Below are 19,719 nucleotides of genomic sequence, written 5' to 3'. Positions count from 1 at the left end.
GTTCTCTCTTTAATTCTCAGGCCAAATTCATAGATTTTCAGGAAAATTTGAAGGTTTTCTAGGTAATTTGGTGGGGACGGGTGATTTGGAGACCCTACTCTTCCGCCATCTCGCCCCTCCGCACCCCCCCAGAAGATTTTTTCTAAATTCCCCTTTAAAGGGACACCTGGATGGCTCTGCGGTTAAGGGTCAGCCTTTGGCCCAGGGCATGATCCTGGAGTCCCAGGATCCAGACCCATATCAGGCTCCCTGCATGAAGCCTCTTCTCCCGCTGCCAGTGTCTCTGCCTCTCTCTTTTTCATCAATCAATAAAAAAAATCTTTAAAAAAAAGCTCCCTTAAAATATTTGTCATGTATCTACCAACTATCTTTTTTTTTCTACCAAGTATCTTAAACACACCTGTTTTTCAAACGCAGAGGATAATTTTTATAGAATTAGTTTTTTCATCATTACATTAAGTCTGATAATTGATATAATTAAAAAATTGAATTGAGACCATTGCATTAGCAGAAACATTTATAAACATCTGATAGAGATTCTTTTTTTTTTTTTTTCCCCACTGAAGTCATTTTTCCTCAAAGGCCATCCTTTTGAATTGGGAATTAGCAAGTCATTCATGCTTTATGGCAGTGTATGCTTCTGAAATTCAGAGATCACAGAAGTTAAAGAAGAAAAGACCTTTAAAATGACCACTAAGTCAAGTTTATGACTTTCTGTCACAGCAGGAGAGAAAGAGAGTTACTGATCTTTATTGTAAAAAAAAAAAAAATCTATTCAAGTTATAATACAGTGTAGAAATATATAATCACTTCCAATTGGTAATACAGATGACATTTCAAACATTTTTTTAAAGATTTTATTTATTAATTCATGAGAGACACAGAGGGAGAGGCAGAGACACAGGCAGAGGGAGAAGCAGGGTCCATGCAGGGAGCCTGACATGGACCTCAATCCTGTGTCCCCAGGATCATGCTCTGGGCCAAAGGCGACACCAAACTGCCAAGCCACCCAGGCTGCCCTCAAATGTTTTTAATTGAAATATGTTTGCATTCTTATTTTGGTGTTTTAATATGTATTTTCTTTCAATTTATTTTAAAGGTGAAGTTTGAATTACCAAGGACATTTTACTTAATAGTAGAAATAGAAAATACCTGATGGAAGTATATGTATATATATATATGTACATATATATAATTGTGTTTATGTAAGTATAAATGAACTTGTACATTTGTACATATTAAGAGATATGTATAGAAATGCTAGAAGAGATAACTAGATAGTGTCTTCCATTTATTTAATTGCTATTAACCTATTATTTTGAATTTTCTAAATTTTTAAGCTATTGATACTTAGTAGGATATTTTTCTCTTTGATTTTCTTCCAGGAATAAAGTTGATAATTTCACATTTATTTACTTTTATATGGTAAACTATATTAAATCAAACTGTAGAAACCTAGCAAATTAGGCTGTCATGAGCAATATTGTTTTTTGGTTCTGAAAGATTATATTTAATTTTTATATTTGATGTAATTCTCTTATGAAAGTATTGTACAAACAGCATGTTGATCACTTGGACAGTACAGTATTATTTCAGAAAGCATAATGGTATTGTCAAGACAATTTTTTTCTCTTTTATATATATTTTTAAGATTTTATTTATTTATTTATGAGAGAGAGAGAGGCAGAGGGAGAAGCAGACTCCATGCAGGGAGCCCAATGTGGGACTCGATCCCAGGACTCCAGGATCAATCCCTGAGCCAAAGGCAGATGCTTAATCACTGAGCCACCCAGGTGTCCCTTTCTCTTTCATATTTATACTCTGTTGTACATTATTTGTACAACATATATATATATATACTCACATATCGTATATATGTATATATATACTCACATATATCATATATAACATATATATAACATATAAATGATACTCTAGTTTGCTGGGGCTGTCATACCATTATGTGACCACCTAGGTTGCTTAAAATATCAGAAATGTATTGTCTCACAAATCTGGAGTCTAGAAGCCCCAAATCAAGGCATCATGAGGCCATGCTGCCTCTGAGATGTCGAGTAGAATTATTCCTTGCCTCTTCCTAAAATCCTGCAGTCACTGACATTCCTTGGCTTGTACCTGTTTCAGTGCAGTCTCTGTTATCATCATATGGTCATCTTTACATCACGTTCCCTTTGTCCATGTCTGTCTCTGTGTTCAAATTTCTCCTTTTTGCCTGGACACCAATCAGTTTAGGGCCTATCTTAATGATCTTATTTTAACTTGATTACTTCTCTGGAGATCCTGTTTCCAAATAAGATCACAGTAAGAGATTTTGAAACTTGGAACTTCAACATAACATTTTTTAGGGGAGATAGTTCCATCTGTAACAGGAAATGATGGAGGAGCATGTAGTGATATCAAAAAGAAGGAAATAGAAATAACCTGGTAACATATAAATCCGGAGTCTGGGAACAATGAAACTTTACTCCAAGCATTAGGACAAAAGGGAGGAAAGAAGAGACGAGAACAGGAAAGGAAAATAAAACAAAACTTAGTGTAAATGAAGAATAGAAATGCCCTACAAATCTCAATGAGACAGTAAAATAAGTGATATTATAATGGAATTAATATTTAATGTCCATAGTGATTATAAGCTATTATAAACTATAAAGGAACGTATTTTCAATAAGTTTATTTAAAGATAGTAAAGTTTATGATTTATATTTTGGGAAAAAAAACTATTTTTTATATATATAGCACCTTGATTATTTTTAGGTTATCAGGAAAGTTTAATGAAAATCATATTTCCCATTGATCCTAAATACATGTAATGAAGCATTATTATGATTCCATTTTATTTTAAATTTTTGTTTTGTCAACACGGTATGAAATTCTATCATCTAACTTCAAACAAAAGAAAGAAAAATTAAACACATGCTGATAAAAATATTGTAAAATATTGTAAAAATATGTAAAGAAGGAAATAATTAGAATGCATTTAAATCATTTGAAGAATATTTTAAATTACAAAGAATATTTTATTTACGAAGGAAGGATTTCAAGTGGTCAATTGCATCTCTACTTTAAGCCATCTCTCCAGAATACACAGTGCTGCAGCACCCCTATCTGGAACATCACTCGTTTTGGTATAAAAGAAAAAGTAAGATGACAAGCTCTAAGCTAATTTTGAAAGCTTCTGTTCAGAAAAGACATCATACCCATCACTCATGCTTACAATTTTACTGGCCAAATTAATTCATATAGGCAAGAGTGTCATCAAAGAGTAAAGGACAACATAATCCTCTTATAGAAAAAGACTTAACAGGTATGAAATGAGGAGTATTTGGTAAAATAGCACTGCTACATCACAGCCATATTACCTAAATTATTGAACATAACTATCATAAACATTATTGCCAATGTATACAAAATGCAAATGGTACCACAAATATAACATGCAATATTATCAAGGGACTTCTACTGAGCTACTCACTCTAAAGAAGTAGAAATTATTATTTTAGAATTTATTATGTCAACTTTCATATGTGGGTCACAGGTGAAAATTTGAAATTTAAGAGAAAAAATGACAACAGGTCTTACAGAGTTTGAGTTTTTTAAACATTTTCCCTAAGTATAATCTTTTGAATCCACCCAACTCTATGTGAAATACCATTTAAAGTTACACTACTCTGAGATATGGACTTTTGCCAAAATATGGAATACATACCATTTTAAATAAACACTATGATAAAATATAACCATTATTTTTTTTTATAACCATTATTTTGAATAAATCTTTTAGAGAGAAGAGTGAAAGAATTCCAGAGAGATGGTTGGAGGTTCTGATTTTTAAAAATGCTTTTCATATATTTCTCTAGTTATTGAGAAAAAAAATACTTTATATACTTTATATCTCCCACTTTTCAGACAGTGGTTAGCCTCTATTCTGCAACTCTTTAACTCATACTTAATGCCTCTGCCTTCAGTTTTCTTATTTGGGACATGAATGATGATACTTTTTTGTGTCATTTTTATGTATAGCTAAGTGAATATAAATAAACAAGCTAAGTACCTGAAAATTAGTATAGAAACAATAAATGGTAGAAATCTGTTATTAATCTTTGAAATTTATTTAGAAGAAAGTTATTATAGGTTTTCCTTTGGTATTAATATATGAGTTTTTAACATTGAGAAAACAATGGAAAATAATGTAAAGAACTCTTATATAGACATTCAACAAGTATCAGTAGTTATTACTGATAAAGATAGTTAAAGTCATAATTTTATTATAAGTATTTATTAATTATTAATATATTGCATCTTCTGCTCCATCCATATCTAAAAACAAATTATAAAACCATAACATTTCATCCATAAATACTTTAGTATGTTTTTCTAAAATGAAGGGTTTCCCCAAAACAGTACAATTACTATAGTCACCAAATTAATGATTCCTAAATTCAGTCAATATTTCATGGATGCTGGGGCACCTGGGTGGCTCAGCAGGGTTAAGCATCTGCCTTCAGCCCAGGTCATGATCCCGGTCTGGGATCAAGCCCGGAATCTTGGGATAAAGCCCTGTGTTGGGCTCACTGCTCAGTGGGGAGTCTGTATGTCTCTTCCTCTGCCCCTCTGCCCTACTCCAGCATGCTCTTTCTCTTTCCTCTCAAGAAATAAAATCTTTTAAAAAATATTTAATGGAATTAAAAAAAATACTAATTGTTTATAAAATAGTTGTACATTTGGTTTGTTAGGACTAGGGTTTAAACAAACCCTATAAACCCATTTATATTATGTTTCTTTAGTTTTTTTGTGAAACTTTTTGGGAAAATTTTTATGTATAAAGAAAAGTAGAAAGTAGTAAAACAATGAACATCTGTTCACCTGGCAACTAGATTCAATTGCTAACATTTTGCTATATTTAATAAATTCATTTATTTAATCACCTAACTTTATTGCTACACTATTTTAGAGTAAATTGCAATTTCCTTAAATGCCCCCTAAATATTCATAACATATAATGAAAAAAAATTTCCAACATTTTTTTTTCCTCTTCCTACCTTCAGAGAAGCGCAAACTCTTGTCACTGTAGCATTCCAGCTGTTCTCTTTAAATGTCAGACCGAATTCATAGGTTTTCAGGATGATTTGAAAGTTATCTAGGTAAGTTGGTGGGGACAGGTGACTTGGGGACCCTACTCTTCCGCCATTTTGCCCCGCCTCCCCAGCTTTTCCAACATATTTTATACCACAGATACCTAAATTAATTATTACTTGTGTCTAATACCTAGTTAATTTTAGTATTTCTAAGGTGCTTAGCTAGGATGAAATGGCAGAGAGGTATATGCTCAATATTGAGTAAGGGAAAAAAAGCTCTCATATTAGGTGGCCTTCAGCCCTGGCTATGGTAACACACCCATGTTTATGTTACTATGACCAGATGAGGGGCAAAATCCCTAAAAACAGTTTGAAAAAGAAAGATACAGTATTTGCACATCATTCAGGGTATGAGACCATAATGTCAGGATAAAAGATACCCATCACTGGCAGGAAACCAGTAAAAAAATGAAAGTAAACATTGAACTCTTCAGGGGAGAGTGAACAGAAGTAATTAGAGAGGCACTTTTCTAAAGAGTGGGGTAGTATCAGAGGGGAAAGTTTAGTGACATGTACAGGAGAATCACTTATATAAATGTGTGCCCATGGCCTTAGGAAGTTTTTGGCTTTAATTTCTGAGAATCTTCTATGGAATTCTAGAAAGCTGTTGTAAAATAGCTTGATAGGAAGGGGCTTCTGGCTGACTCACATGGTAGAGCATTCAACTCTTTCTCCGTTTTTGTTTATTGAGCATGTGACTCTTGAGTTCAGGATTATGAGTTCAAGTTCTACATTGGGCCCCAGGTTACTTAAAAATTATAAAGAAATAAGGAGAGAGAGAAAGAGAGAGAGATTAAAAGACAAAACAAAACAGTAGCCTGGTAGGAAGGAGTCCAGTACCTAAAGCCATATTAGAGACAAACCAAGCTGATGCTCATGAGTTGTCCCTCATCAGCCTTCTTGTTGCAGAATAGAGGCTAACCACTGTCTGAAAAGTGGGAGATATAAAGTCAGTTTCTTAAGTGCTAGATCTCATGGATTACTTTGTGAATAAGGTATGATGAGTTGAGGGAGCAGAGAAGTTAATAAAAGTTGAGAAGACAGAGAGATATGGGGAAAAGTGGGTTTCTGGAGACAATCTTAAAATAAAATTAATACATTATGCTCCTGTTTAGGAAAGGTGTTCTTTTCTCTCTGGCAGATGGTAGCACAATAGAGTTCCTTAAACCATGTTGGGAATGGCAGTGCACGGTGATGGCTGCTGATGTATTACACTAATACTTTTTTAGAGTGACAGCACTCTTGATGATGAATTATAGTAATATTGTAGTTTATCACATGAGCAATACTCTGATGATGCATTACAGCAATATATCATCAAAGCAGTGGTGTTTATTTTCTTTCTCACTAATCTAAGTCAAGTAAAAAATTCTGTTAAAAGGGTAAATCTTTGAGTCCAATATGGCTTTCAATCTAGAGATGAAAAAAGTCTTTGAAAAAGGGTATGGCACTTATAGTTACTATTAAAAAATGCAGATGACTACAAAAATCTTTATTTTGCTTTACTGCCTAACATTTGTGTCTCATATGACCTTGCTTTAAAAAAATCATAGTACATATGTAGTAAAGTTTTGCTTTGTATCAGCAGAAGAAAATTTTATATCTACTCTAATAGCTGACATGTTCTGATAGAAAACACTGAAAAGCCTAAGGATTGAAACTTCATTATGCAATTCAAGGACTGTGATGAATGAAATGAGGTCAAATTTTTTGTTAATAGTCTTACTTTAAGAAAACTAAAAACTACCATTGTGTAAAGAGTACTTAGCACCTGAAAACACATAATTTTCTCCAGTAACCAGGAAACTTTGATATAGATGATCTTGTGATTAAGAAAACCAGAAAGTGTGACTTAATTCTGGATACTGGGGAGGTTTATTGGTCAGGTGGGCTTTGGAGAGAATACAAGAGAGGAAAAATGGAGAACTAGGGAGGATTGGAAATCTCAATTAGCAGAAATTGTATTTTATTTTTTAAAGATTTTATTTATTCATGAGAGACTCAGAGAGAGAGAGGCAGACACATAGGCAGAGGGAGAAGGAGGTTCCCTGCAGGGAGCCCAATGCTGGACTCGATGCCAGGACCTGGGATCATGACCTGAGCTGAAGGTAGATGCTCAACTGCTGAGCCACCCAGGTGCCCCTAGCAGAAGTTTTAGACTCATTAGTAATGGCCCAAAGTCAGGTTTGCTCTGAAGTTTAATGTTCATTATTAATGTAAAATGTATATTTATAAATGAAGATTACCAAAATGATTCTTGGCTGAGAACTAGTCAGTATACAGAGTTGGGGGGCAGGGGAAAAATTTTGGTGCACAGAGAGTAAAGAGCAATCTTTAGGACACTTTTGACTGACATCCTCTCACTCATACTGACTTTAGGGGAAAAAATGTTTTGTTGGTTACATTGGATACTGTATGTGTCCTTGGTAAGAAGAAACTCATCACCATACAGACCATTTAGGATAATCTGTAAACTAAATGATTTAGATACGGAGAAAAGAGAGCTGACACTTAAAGAGTATGTAACTCTTTAATTCTAAAATAAATTATATTTCTAGAAGCTTTTAAAAGTTAATAATAACCCATAACTCAAATTTAGTACTTTTATGTTACAGTGAGGTAGAAATTTTCAGATAAAAAAAGAGTCATAATCTTAGTCTTGCTGATAAATCTAAATTTTGCTCTTAACAATTAAAAGTTTACAATAATGGCAAAACATATGCACCAGAACATATATGTATGGTAGCCAGTTCAGTTATATCTGGTGTCTTGATTTTATTTAGCAAACAACAAGTTTAAACATTAAGCTGAGTATGTGACAAATAAAGGCTTTACTATATTTCATATTTTTAAATTTTCTTTAAAATGACAATCTCATAATGCACAATATATAATTATATAATGAGATCACTGAGTAAGTGTGAACACATTAATATATATTTATTAAGAAAATTGACAAAAGTGCACTAACAAAAGTAGAAGTCATGTATCTTGCAATTAACATGGTTATTATCATAAACATGAGCCCCAAATGTCATAACATAAAAAGAAAGTCTTGCTATATGTATGAAGTCCATAATGTAGTAGTGCTTGAAATTTTATTTTGTCCTTAAAACTCTGGAAGGTGAGGATCCCTGGGTGGTTCAGCAGTTTAGCACCTGCCTTCAGCCCAGGGCGTGATCCTAGAGTCCTAGGATCAAGTCCCACATCAGGCTCCCTGCATGGGCCTGCTTCTCCCTCTGCCTCTCTCTCTGTCTCTCTCTCTGTCTCTCTCTCTCTCTTGGTCTCTCATGAATAAATAAATAAAATCTTTTTTTAAATTTTATTTATTTTTAAAGATTTATTTATTTATTTGAGACCGAGAGAGAGAGAGAGAGAGAGAGAGAGAGAGAGGCAGAGACACAGGCAGAGGGAGAAGCAGGCTCCATGCAGGGAGCCCGACGTGGGACCCGATCCCGGGTCTCCAGGATCGCGCCCTGGGCCAAAGGCAGGTGCCAAACCGCTGAGCCACCCAGGGATCCCCAATAAATAAAATCTTAAAAAAAAAAGAACCTCTGGAAGGTGAGTGGCATATACATGACTTAAGATTCATGGGTTTTGGATTCCAACACATCTCGGTTTGAATCTAAGCTCTTTTGTTTATCTTGTATATGGCCTTGTGCTAGTTAAGTGTGTGTCTTTCTATCTCTAATATTTCTCATCTAAAAAATGGAGAGTAGGAAGAATATATTTCTAATAGAGATTGTGTAGAATTAATGAGATAATATGATTTTTAAAGGCTTACTGCTGTATTTTGGGCAACAAAAATGCTCAGCATATACCATTATTATCTGTTTATTTTACATTTTGAAATTAGAAAACTAAGGACCAATTTTCGTCAAAGGCCCCTAGAAAGGAAAAGCGAATTGCAAGCCATGTTTTTTGAATCCTGCACATCTTTTTCTGATACACAGTTCTGGCACACACACTTCTATCCCCCAGGGTTGGGGTACGTGGCGATGGCTTAATTAGTTTGTTTCTTTGTGTGGTTTTCTGAAACAAATAAAGACCTCTATGAACTCACTTGGCTATGTTGATTTAGGAGATGCTTCTCGTATCAGAGAGGTATTTTCCATCCTTTCTGAGTACCACAGTAGGTTAATTAATCAGTAATTAAATTTTTCCTTTTCTTTTTGTACATAAAACCTGACTTCATTGATGAGAATATAAAAGAAACATGTACAATGATGTGTTCTAAATTTCCTGTGGAGTAGAGTTTAAAGCAAATTATATTTGAATTGGTAAACGGATTTGTTTTCTTATAAACTAAAGACCCTGGATACCTTGATAGTTAATAGTACAAAATCAATTACCCATTTGGCTGATGCCAAATTCCTGTAAGTTGTGGCATGAACCTAGACAAGTTATTTAAATTTCATTTGCTTAAAAAATAAGTAAATAAATAAATAAATAAATAAATTTAATGTGCTTCAGTACCCTCATCCATAAGATATATTAATAATATCTATAATATAGATCTGTTGTGAGAATAAGCTAATTAATATTAAAATGTAAAGTTAGTGTAATAATAACTTTAATAAATATTTGTATAATTATGTGGGTGAAACAAAATAATTCCTTCTTCTCATAAAGTAAAATCACTATGTAATACCAAGTAATGATAAATTAATACATGTAATAGCTGCAAGTGTAACCAGGACTCAATGACACGAGGGTTATTTCTCAGAATTATTTATGATAATTTGAAATAATTTAGTTTCTAGTCACTGTGTACCTCTATAAAACTAAATACTCTTTCTATAACTTAATAAAAAAAGCAGCTACAAACCAGACTGGAATATTTGCATGATTTTATTAGTAAAGATAAATAATTATTTGTTCTCGCTAGAATATAGTTTCTGTAAAAACAAAAGATAATGTAATTTAGAGAAATATAACCCTGTGTTTTAGTTTGTGAACTTTTATTTACTGGGTGGAGCTATAAATCACTGCTAGTAATTAATACCAAATAGTATCCCTACCTTAAGATTTTGATAATATATGTGATTTCAGACTATGAAAGATTTTCACCACTTGTTATTTTGGGGCAGATTTCAATATAAAATTTCGTTCTAAACAATGAGCTTATATGTGTGTAAGCAATTTCTTTATCTCAAATTAATTTTCCCTGAGCAGCTTCCAAAATGGTAAATTGTCAGTTAATTAAAAATAAAATATTAATAATGGAGTTATAAACATACCAAAAAACTTTGATAGCTATTATGTTTTTTAAAATGCCAGCCTTTGTATATTACAGACAAATTTTATATGAAAAGTTCTTTTGATGTTCATACTTCCAATTACATAGATCTTAAAATACTTTTTAGGAGTGAATGTTTATTATAAAACATAATCCTTAAATTTGAAGTACTTTATAAAAATTAAATTTATAAAGTTATGAGGTCTCTTTTTTATCTCCCTCTCTCTTGCTACTAAAATACAGTTCTTCATATTTTTCCCCTGCTCTCTAAAGGATCTTTTAATTTATTTTTTTGACTGCATCACAAAGGACATAATAAGTAAGACATGGGGAATGCTATGTTCTACAGTTCTAGAATACAAAAGATCATGGAATATTCGGTTTTGAAGTGACATTTGCAGTAATATAACACAAGCTATGTAGTTTACAGAGGAAGAAACAAAATCCCCAAAAGTGATTTGCAAAGTCAAACCAGCATTGGTAGAGCTAGAAATGGAAATTAGGCCTGTTTTTTCTACACACCCCCCCCAGGTTATTAAAAAAAGTATATTTATTTTTGCAATTTGTAAAGTTTCTGAAATTATTTACACAGTTATAATCAAAGAACTTTAAGATGGGAATGTTTGTGGAAGAAGGGTGTTGGGTGGGGAGTGGAGTGTTTTTCTTCATTGTGAGTAGGTTCAGTTGAGTTCCAAAAGGCTGTTGCATTAACTGTGGGTTTCTTCACTGCCAGCCTGCCATTACAGCCAAGGCTAGAGACAATGGAATGTTAGTGCATAGTACTTTGAAATCCCTTAGTTTCTCATGAAATGAGTGCTCATATAAACCTTACAGACAATTATGGGCAGAAAGAAGTGTTTTAAACACATTTAAAAGTGAATATTAAACAATGATGGCATTTTCCTTTTTTTTAATGTATTGATTCTTTTCATTTCAAACAATTAAGCTCTGTGGAGTAGAAGGAAATGATAAATGTAACCATCAGTAAGATGATATTAGTGAAATAGTCTCTATTTCTGTGGCAGTGAGCATGGCTCTACTTACATTTGTTAGGATGTAAACATTATAGGGACAGCTGGGTGGTTTAGTGGTTGAGTGTGTCTGCCTTGGGTTCAGGGATGATCCTGGGGTCCTGGGATAGAGTCCCACATCAGACTACCTTCTCAGGGGGGAACCTGCTCATCCATCTTCCTCTGCCCCTCTCCTTGCTCATGCTCTTGCTCTCTCTTTCAAATAAATAAAAATCTTTTTTTTAAAGGATTAAACATTGTATTTAAATGAAAGAAATATACATCATAGCCCTTGTGTTCTGTGTGACATCAACACTGGCAATGTGCAGTTATTTGAGAAATCAGATGTGACCTAAATTCTAGGTCTAGAGATGGTCTGCATCAGTGCACATTTTGAGACAGCACACTGAACTTCTGAGTTTGTGTCAAGCATTAATGAGATTAGACAGAAGAGAAAAGGCCTCATCAATTTTTTCCTTAGGGGCTTCATTTTGGATTTGTATTTTCCCAGCTTCTCATTCATCTGTCTTCTGTGTCTGATCTCCCAAATTGCGTTACCATCCAGATTCTAGGTTATTTTCATTTAGTTCATCTATTTCCAATTTTGCAGCCTATAGAGGTCATGATTTTCTTTAATAGCCAAATAACCTAATCTAAGCTGCTTTCTTAGGTACCTTAGGGTACTTACTGCTTTATCAAGTTTTTCCCCCTGAGTATTCCTAAAAAAAAATCCTTGGCGAGTGCTTATATATTCCCTAAAGATCTGTTTGCTTATGACTACTTTGCTCATTTCTACTCTAGTTTAAAAGAATATTAATAATTAACATGTGGTCCAGCTCAGCTCACCAATTCAGGACACAGAAGAATGTTAGTAAGCATTAATGCTTGAGATTGTTTGGTTTCCCAGTGCAACTGCTTAATGGTTTGTCCACTCACATTTGGCCATAACTTCTTTTTCATCATAGACAGAACTAAGAGAAGAGTCCAGACTTGCCTCTAACCCTGTTCTTGACTCCTACTCCTATCTGGACATCCAGACTCCAAACTTCTTCTTAGAGAAAAAGTCTCCAAGTTTGATTTTCTGTAACGTCAGACATGACTACATTTTCGTAGGCAGCAGAGCTCAGTTCAAATTGACTTTATTGCCATTCATATAACCATTGCATGAAAGTAGCCCAATTACAGCTTATTGAATTCTTAAATGATACAGAAAATGAAGTGATCAAAACATTGTTTAGGATTATTGTTAAACCCACTGAGTAGAAATACTGCTCCATATTATTGAACTTCCCCATAGGAAAGTATTGCTGCACACATAGAAAGACAACATGAGAATAGAATTAGAGTGCAGACAATTAAACACACCTGGTGATAATAAATTTGCTCTCAAGTAGCTCTAAGTAGCTTTTTTTCCTCTAGTCCCATTAATAGTTGATTTTCTGGTCAGGTGCACTATTGATCGATTTGCACTGAAGCCATTTCTTCCTCATTAGCTTTCCAAACTTTTCTGTGCCTCAATTTTCCTCAGATACAAAAGCCTCACAAGATTTTAGAAGACTTGTTGCTTAGCAACAATCTCATTCCTATAACTGTAATGGTTCGGCACACAATGTCACCCTTTTGGGGGGAGAATTCAAATGTTTTCCTATTTCCAGTGTTTACTCCATTTAATTACCAAAGTGAGATGTTAGTTATTGTTAATTATATCTTTCCTACATGAATGGTTTCAGTTTTTGTGATTCTACATAGCTGTGTTGAGACAAAATAATGCCTCCATATACCCTTTATAAATATATCCAGAAACTTATTCCTGCTTATAAAAAACATACTAGCAGAAAAATTTCTGTTCTTTTTTATTCTCAAAAACTCTATTCACACTAGAAAAGAGAAATTTTGGCACTTCTTGTAGCAATAATAGTTTATAGATAAACAAATTTCCTATATTAAATTCCCGTAACAATAGAAAGCTACTTTTTGTAAGTTCTCTGTTTCCACCCACATTTGTACACCATTTATATGTGCTTGATGCAAAGTACTTTACGTATCTTTTGTAAAATATTTAAATATAATTTAAGGGTGTGCTTAAACATAACTATGTTTTGTGATCTGACAATATAATTTTGTACAAATCAAACACACACAGGAGTGATTTGCTGAATTAAGACCCTAAAAAGTGGAAATAATATATATAGCTGTTTTAAATAAATAATATATTTTGGATTAGAAAATGCTATACCTATCAGTGGCAACAGACCAGACTCACTAGTCCATTCTTTTCCCATCTGGCAAAATAAATGTCAAGGGACTTAAATTTGCAAAATTGGATTGTTACCAGTTCAGCATTATGAAGTTCAACACAATTGACTGGAATGTAGAACAATTTATAAAATATTTTTTGTTTGTTTTTAATGGGGGGAGGACAAGTTTGATAAATAATTTAGGAAATAATCAATCATGAAAATATACTAAGTATCCTTTGTGTGTATTTGGGGGGTGATTTCTATATGTGGAAACCTGGATTCCCCTAATGTGTTTTTAACATTTTCCTGCTTTTATCAATCCATTTACAGGTATTTAATTTTTTTCTTTCTGCATACTACAGTTAACCAGGTGACAGAGGTTGTAGATGCTTGTGCATTGAAATTGCTCTTGTCTCCTGACTTTTCTTGTATGTTGAGTGGAGAAGTTCATTTGAATCATTCCTCAGAGCTAACTAGGGAGTGAGGCATAATCATTCTCATCATCCTTTTATTATTTATTCAAGTTAGTGTCATATTGGAAAAGAAAAGGGACAAAATATGTCTTCCACAGCAATGTTTAACTGGAATCCCATATTCTTATTTTAGATATGAGGACTAGATTTTTCTCATAAATATCAAAAAGTCATTTATATAGAGATTTAAAGTTTAACCACCTTTTCTTTTTCTTTTTTTTTACACTCCTGCAACTAGGTGACCAAGAGAGTATATATATTATTGTGCATCGCTCTTGTCAGATACCTTCCTTATATGTTGTTTTAAGGACATTCATTTGAATCCTACCACAGAATGGACTGACAATGAGCATGGTATAGCCGATACCCTAAGTCTCTAAATCTTCCTGAATGCCACTTACCAAGATTTTGAACATTTGATATGACACGTGTGGTTTTTAGATGGTGCGTTAGCTTACTAGAGATGCTGTAAACAAAGTGGCACAAACAGGGTGACTTAAAACTGTAGAAGTTTTTCTGTCATAGTTCTGGAAACTGGAAGTCCAAAATTTAGGTGTCAATTGGGGGATGTTCTCTCCAAAGTCTCTAGAGGACCTTTTCTTGACTGTTAGTTTCCAGTAGCCTCAGATATTCCTTGGCTTATACTCCACAATTTTCTGCCCCCATATATAACCTCCCTGTGCCTCTCTTCACATAACCATCTCATTGTAATGGTGCCTGTCATATTCAGTCAGGAGTTTGCCCTACTCCAGTGTGACTTCATCACAAGTAATTACATCTGCAAATACCCTATTTAATTCCAAATAATGTCACATTCTGAGGTCCTGAGGGTTAGGGTGACAGTATATCTTACTTGGAGGACACAGTTCCACCTGTCACATATGGTGATGGTCACAGACCTGGGAGAGGCCTAGGACTAGAGAGCTTTGACCAAGGGTCCTTAGCACTGCATCCAAGAAGTGGAGGATGCAATATTCAATGATGCTGCCACATTTTTTATTTAAAAAGAGAAAGAATGTGCTGTTGCCAGTAGATAAAAAGATCATTTTTAAAGTTAAGAGGTGAGTACATGGGAACTCACTGTATTTTTCTTTCTGATTGTGCATATTTGAAAATTATAATAATAAAAATTAAGAGAATAAACTTAAAAGAATAAAACATGGTATATGCCTCTGAAGAGAGGAAGACAAAATCTATTGATCATATTTTTTCTAAAATTGACAATAATTCCTTAATATCACCAATTGTTTAGTCAAGGATCAAATGTCACCATTTTTTAAATTCAGGCATACAGTGTATCCAGTTTGACAAATACATGCTGCAGTGTAACTACCTCCACTCTCAAGATACTGAACAGGCTCACCACCCCCCAGATTTGCCTTATGCTGCCCCTTTGTGGTCAGTTTCTCCTGCAGGGCACCTCTAAGCCCTAGAATAAAGAGAAGCAGAAATCTATCTCTGCACCTAGGCAACAATTAAACACCAGTAGAAACTATGTGATTTAACTACTTTGGAACCGTAGGATCTGTTGAATGTTTTCAACTTGGAGAAGAAAGTTTGGACAGTAAATTGCAGTTAATTTGCTCTTAACCCTATTGCAGGCAGCTGTTCACACAGGTTGAGAAAAGCAGGGTAGGCAAAGAGGACCCAGCTTTCCAGTATCAGAGAGCTGTGCTCTGATTGCTAATTGTGGCTTTAATCACAAAGATACGGGTGAGGAATTCTCAAGCCACTATAGTTGCACTTTCCCCTGTTTTTGCAAGCCCTCCCTCTTGTGGCTGAAATACTTCTTGGGGATTTAAATGGTTAGTGTCTTTCCCCCATTTTTTTCTTCTCTTTTCCTCTTGGGAGCTAGACGTTGAAGACTGTGATATTCAAAAACAACCACATGAATGTGGGCAATTAGAAGTCAATATGCATGCCCAGGACAAGTTTTAGACTCAGAAGAGATCTGAAAATTTCTTAAGGGATGCTCTAAGAGATAATCCATTTACTTATTTTTTTTTTCACCTTGTAGAAGCTGCTTATATTCCTTGACTGGTGGCCCCATCCCAAAGTGAGCAACCAAGTATCTTCAAATCTTTGACTCTCACACTGACTCTCTTACATTCCTTTTTCATTTTTAAGGATTTTGTGATTATGTTGGACCCACCTAGATAATCTAGGATAATCTCTCCACCTCAGTATGAGCTGATTAGCAATCTCAATTCTATGCAACTTTAATTTCCCCTTCTCACAGAACATTACTTGTTCACAGGTTCTGGGGATTAGGATATAAATATTTTTTTCTTTTGAAAGGGAGAGAATATTTTTCTGCCTTCCATACTGAAAAAAAACAAGGAAATAGATTTTTTTCCTAGAGCCTCTAAAAGGAAACTCAGCCCTGCTAAAATCTTGCTTTTAACCTGAAGAAGACACACATCGACTTTTAATCTGTATAACTGTAAGAGTGTAGATTTGTATAGTTTAAACTACCAAGTTTCTGGAAATTTTTTACATCAGAAATAGAAAGTTAATATAGACACTTATGAGGGAAGAATTAATTCAATGATGCACACCTGGAAGTGTGAATGCTTTCTGATTTTATTAAGACATTACTTTTAAAAAACAAAAAATCAATAAGCTTTTTGTTAGAATTATAAGAAAAATTTCAGGATTTTATCTCAGAACAAAATGAAAGAAACATAATAGAAGATTCTTGAAAAAAAGAAAAATGACAAAAATCTTGCCTGGGTTCCTTCTGTATGTTGGGAAATTTAAGCTAGAAGGTAGGAAATTTGGTTATGAAATACAGTTTTTGCACTAATAAAATAAATCTATGACTCTCAAATACCAACTGGAGTATTAGTACTTCTCTATGACAGAGCTTTCAGTGGTTTCTTACAGTTTTTTTAGAAAATTTTAATTTATTCATTTTTTAAAATTTATTCATTTTAAATAATTTGTTCTCTATTGTCAGGCTACACAATTTTCTTTATAAAATATTGGCAATAGATCACCATTATAATTTTAGTATCTTTATTATAATTTTACAGACAGTTGTGAGATTTAGCTGAATGTCTCATATGATTATTTAATCTCCTGCATTTCAGTTTCTTTATGTATAAACCAAAATAAGATCCTTCATTTTCCAGCTGTAGTGTTCTTTGCATGCAGGAATGAGTTTTACATTTTGCATTTGTTTGTCAGCATAGTGACTAATTTATATGTTTCCAGATGAATATACTCAATTTGTAGATCTCACTTGGAAGATTGTTCTTTAAAATGGTCATAAATATTAAGCAAACATAGTAATAAATTATATCCTTGTATGTCAACTCTAAGCAGAACCATTAGGGTGAACAAAAACAGACCACTTTATCTTCATGTAGAAATAATCTATTTTTTTATCTTATAGTCTTTATTTTGGGAGCCCTTTTAAATTTTCAATAAAGTATTCCAGATCATCAAATTAGTCTAATTTATAGAAACTGGATATTCAACTCAGGTAATGGGACTATAGGCCTAGTTTCCTTCCTTTTCTTACCCTATTTCCTGAGTAAAGATGTTTCTTATTAGTTTACTAGTATAAATGTTATAATTTTATTACAGTAGAGTATTTATTATAACCATACACATTTTTTATGTTCAGCATGCTTTTATTGAATGTTATTTCATAGTTATAAATGCTATCCTTTTTTGTATTTTATTAAGTTAAAATATTAATGTGAAGAACAAATGCAGATAGGTAACACAAGAAAAAATTTACAATCACAAGAGTTGAAAATTTATGTTTTATTTTCAAAGAAGAGGATACACAATTGATTGCCTTAACCATGCACCTAACTAGTACACTGAGAGATTGAGGCTGAATAACTCATGCACTCATATTTCCAGGAATAAAAAATGGATGAATAGATGATTTGATGGATAGATAAATGAGTAATTGGATGAATCACAAATTTATAGACTAAGTCTTTGACAATCAAGTATGCATTTATTTTCTAAATCTCATATTAGAGGCTCATACTTTTAAAAAATTGTGCAATGGCATATACTAGTCTATTCCTAGTACAAGGGTTTTGTAAGATTTCAAAATTGATTTTCTCTTATTTGCTATATCTAAAGAGTTTAAATGTGTAATGGTATTTCACCTAGAAAACATTTGAGGTCAGTAGTACCATAATTTTTATTTACTTCATTATATTACCTATTTACTTCCTGTGGATATAAGAAGCATATAGAAATATTCATAAAAATTTATAAAATAGGGGAGTTTACTAATAGTGCGTTAATATGCCAGACACTAGTTATAATGTCAGTATGCTTTGGAGCATTTAGAATTCTAAAATATTTTTTTTTCAATTTTTATTTATTTATGATAGTCACAGAGAGAGAGAGAGAGAGAGAGGCAGAGACACAGGCCGAGGGAGAAGCAGGCTCCATGCACCGGGAGCCCGACGTGGGATTTGATCTCGGGTCCCCAGGATCGCGCCCTGGGCCAAAGGCAGGCGCCAAACCGCTGCGCCACCCAGGGATCCCGCATTTAGAATTCTTTTGGGTAATTTGTTTTACTAAAAATATATAGCTCAAAAAATCATGCCACTAATGTATTGAACTTTTCATTGTCACTTTAAAAATAAATTTTCTACAGACATTGAGATTATAAAAATATCAAAGTAGAGCCATTAAAATACTTTCAAAAGTCATTAAGGTATTTCCTCATTGAACAGCTTCTACAGTGATTTTGAATTAGGATCAGAATAACCATCACTGAATAAATACCAAATTCCCATTATGCACACAAGACTCTCATTCAGGGTTGGAGAACTTGATGTTCATGCCCAGAAACTTATCTTTAATGAAGTATGCAAACCTAATTGATGAAAGTCTAGTGAAGAAGAATGCAATTATGTGACCTATGTATTTCTAATGTATTAAATCCGAAGAATCTGATGGATTTAAAGAAAGCAATGGGACTTTGACTCTTGAAAATGATGAAACATTAGGCAAGGTAAATAATAAAAACAAGTAAAGTCTCAAAAGCAAAAATAAGCAAGAATATGATAAGCTGTGTAGGCTTAGATATAATTTAGAGATCTGCTTCACCAAAGGGATTAGTGTTTTGGAAGTTAATGCAAAATAAACTTGGGTGGCCTTATGGAGGGTTCTGAAAATGAGAAAAAACACTTTTTTTTTGTAGTGTTTGGGTGCATTATTTTATTGAATGATCGGACTTTAGAAAAGGTGACTTTTATATAATATTAACATATAATATTTATATTATATCAATACTAACAATTTAGTATTTAATATTATTATTTGTTAATGTATAATAATAACAAATAGAACTTAATTTTTCCACAACTCTAAATTTGAATGTTATCAAATTTTTATTCCTTACTTATGGTTGAAGTAATTGTAGATATAAGTTTTCCATTTGGTTTCTGTGTTATTAGCAGTGTTATTTTTGTATGGACTCATATTTGGGAATCTGCCTTGGTGATTTGTGAAGGCATATGTGTGTGCGTGTGTGTGTGTGCAAGCATGCATGTGTGTGTGTGTGTGTTGGATAGTGTTTTGATGTTTGAGTGGTTGTAGAGTACACATGATGAATTCATTCAC

This window comes from Canis aureus, chromosome 10 (assembly GCF_053574225.1).
Source record: "Canis aureus isolate CA01 chromosome 10, VMU_Caureus_v.1.0, whole genome shotgun sequence".
Lineage (NCBI taxonomy): Eukaryota > Metazoa > Chordata > Mammalia > Carnivora > Canidae > Canis > Canis aureus.
This window is presented reverse-complemented; position numbering follows the sequence as displayed.